We start from the raw sequence: 2,803 nt of genomic DNA, 5'->3' as shown, positions 1-2,803 counted from the left end.
CCCTCCTGGAGGGCCCGGAGATGCGGCTTGGGAAGGGCCCACGGGTGCGGGGCGAGAGGATGTGAAGCAAAGCACGGGGCAGAGGAGGGAGGGTCGGAGCTACTTCCAGCGCTGGCACCCCACCGCTCCCGCAAACGCAAGCGGAGCCGGAGAGAGTAGAAGTAGCGCCTTCTCCTCCCTCCCTTGGTCTGAAAACTACAGATCGCCGGTGGGGCGGGGTGGGGGAGAGGAGGAAGCGAGGCAAGTCCCGCTATACCAACTGCTGCTCCTTAAAGTCACCTGAAGAGCGCTTTAAAAGTTCCGATCCCACCACCCCCTTGGCAGCCACAAGCGAATTCAAGCCTCCGCCTGCTCCTCGGTCCAGCCTGTCCCGTGTCCCAGGAAAGGGGACGGAGCCTCGGAGCTGCTGTAAAGTCGGAAAGGGGCAGAAGGCAGAGGAGGACCCAGCCAGCGCAATAAACGGGGTGGGGAGAGCGGGGGAAGCCTCATGCCTGGAGCCATTTTCTTAAATTCACTCCCCGGCGGCGGCCGGGACTAGGGGAGAAGCCGTCCGGGGCCGGAGAGCCCCGTGTGTCTGGTGGGGGTCGGGGAACACTTGGGGTCGTGTAAATACAGTTGTCAAAGGCAGAGAAGCCCACCTTTTTTTTTTTTTCGTTTTGGTGACAAAGGAGCGTGAGGCGAAATTAGGAGTTTACAGCACAATCCAACTTGAACGCGAGAGAAACCCCACGCTTGAAAAGGCACATTTGAAAGGGACCGTCTGCTTCTTACGCAATCAGCGCTTAATAAGCAACAGCCATTAATATATGTTAATTGCAGCTCCAGCAGAGCTTGGGGGAATCTTGGAACCGTGTCAGGGAGGATCGCTGGCTTTTAAAGAATAACGCTATGCAGCAAACCGGCCCCGTTTAATCCTATTATTAAAACATCCCTCCTGGTCCCCAGCCTAACTCCCGACAGAGATCAGCGAGGGCTTGTCCTCGAAACTTGCCTAGACAAGGGAGCTGAGCACCCCTTCGGTTTGGACCCTGCTGACCCTCGCTAGGATGATCCTCTGAAAATGCCTAGGCTTTTAGCGATGCTTAAGATAAAAGTTCATGTGCTTTTCTGCTTGATCCCTGTTTTAGGCTCGAATCCACATCCTCCCCCAGAAGTTTCCAGCATGGTAACGTGGCTGCTAAACGGATCATTTCAGGCAGGTCCTGCAGCCCAAGGTCGTTAGGAGATTTTTTTTTTATTCCCCATCTAACGGTGTCACGTCAAAAAAAAGGCTCGAGATTGCCTGCGAGGCTGCCCGCCTCGCTGCGGGGCTGACATGGCTGGACTGACCTTCCAGCCCAGCGAGAGGGAGAACAAATCATTAGTTCCAACAAACGGGCTCCAACTCCTTTCTGTGACTTCCCCAGTACCTCGCTGCATGGATATCGATGCTGCGCTAGAGACTACAGTTGTCCCTGCTGCTCACGTATACGGGAAAGCAAGGGATACTTTTGATGACATCATTAAAAATAGCAACATTTAAGAACAAAAATCTTAAGTGCGTGGGTAAAACCCGGGCAGCGTCGTTTGGGTACAGATAGATTCCTTTGAACTCAGCCTCCCAGTGCATTCAGGAGGCAGCGGCGAATGTTGTTTTTAATCACTTTTCTCCCCCAGCTGAACTTTTATTTGGCTTTTGACAACAATAGCGGGCTGCAAACAGACCTCTCGGAGCGCCCGCTGAATAGACCCTTTTCGAGCCCGGATTGTTTCCACCGCCACAAAAAACAACCAGTAGCTCCGTTTCTTAATTGGGTTGTTCCTGGCCCTCGTTCATTCAGGTGTTCGCGAGGAATTTGTTTATTAGCCTTTGACAAACAGCTCCTCCTGGCAATCGCCTCATGGGGTTGTCTTCAGCGGGAGCGAGGGGGGATGCGGCGAGGGGGGGCATTGCTAATAAGGACTCCCTCCATCTCCAAGTTACCAATTAACAGAGTTGTAGAGGGGACCACCAGCACAGGACAACTCGCCACGGCTCGCTGCGGAGCCCCGAGGAAACGATAGACTTAGCTCATGTGTTTTCACGCGAAAACACCGAGAAAAAAACGAGCATGAAAAGTGATGCTAAAGAGACCACCGCTGCCCCCTGCACCGGCGGCTGCTGCTGCAGGGCAATCTGTGCCGAGCCTGGCAGGAATCTCTTTCCCAAGAGAGGAGACAGTAATCGGAACTTTCTGCAACTTCCCTCCGCTGTTACAGTACCAACTGCACAGTACTCCCGAAAGGGTTGTCAAGCACTGGAACAGGCTGCCCAGGGAAGTGGGCATCCCTGGAGGTATTTAAAAGACGTGTAGACGTGGCGCTTAGGGCCACGGTTTAGTGGTGGACTTGGCAGTGTTAGGTTTACGGTTGGACTCGATGATCTTAAGGGTCTTTTCCAACCTAACGGTTCTCTGATTCTGCCATCCTAACATCTCAGCTCCCGCACAGTTTATCCTTCCTGACCCTGCGCACCGGAGGACACCGCACCGGGCACTTCCTAGCGCCCTCATTTCTCGGTCTCCCTTGAGCCCTCGGTGCCGGCGGCGGCAGGGCTGCCCCGGCCCCCCGGGAGGCGAGCGCTTCCAGGAAGAGCAGCCCTGCGTGCTCGGCGGCCCCGCTGTCCCCTTCTGCCGCCGTGGCCCGGGGACACAGCCCTGTGCGGGACGGCACTGGGCTGGAACGAGCACCCCACGCCGAAGCGTGGCGCGGGGAGACGCGTGGGGAGGGGGCGCGAGCGGGAGCAGCCCTGCCCACAGCACGCTCCTACCGGAGAAACCCCGCT

This window comes from Aptenodytes forsteri, unplaced genomic scaffold, assembly GCF_000699145.1.
Source record: "Aptenodytes forsteri isolate BGI_AS27 unplaced genomic scaffold, ASM69914v1 Scaffold143, whole genome shotgun sequence".
Lineage (NCBI taxonomy): Eukaryota > Metazoa > Chordata > Aves > Sphenisciformes > Spheniscidae > Aptenodytes > Aptenodytes forsteri.
Note: the sequence above shows the minus strand (reverse complement) of the source record.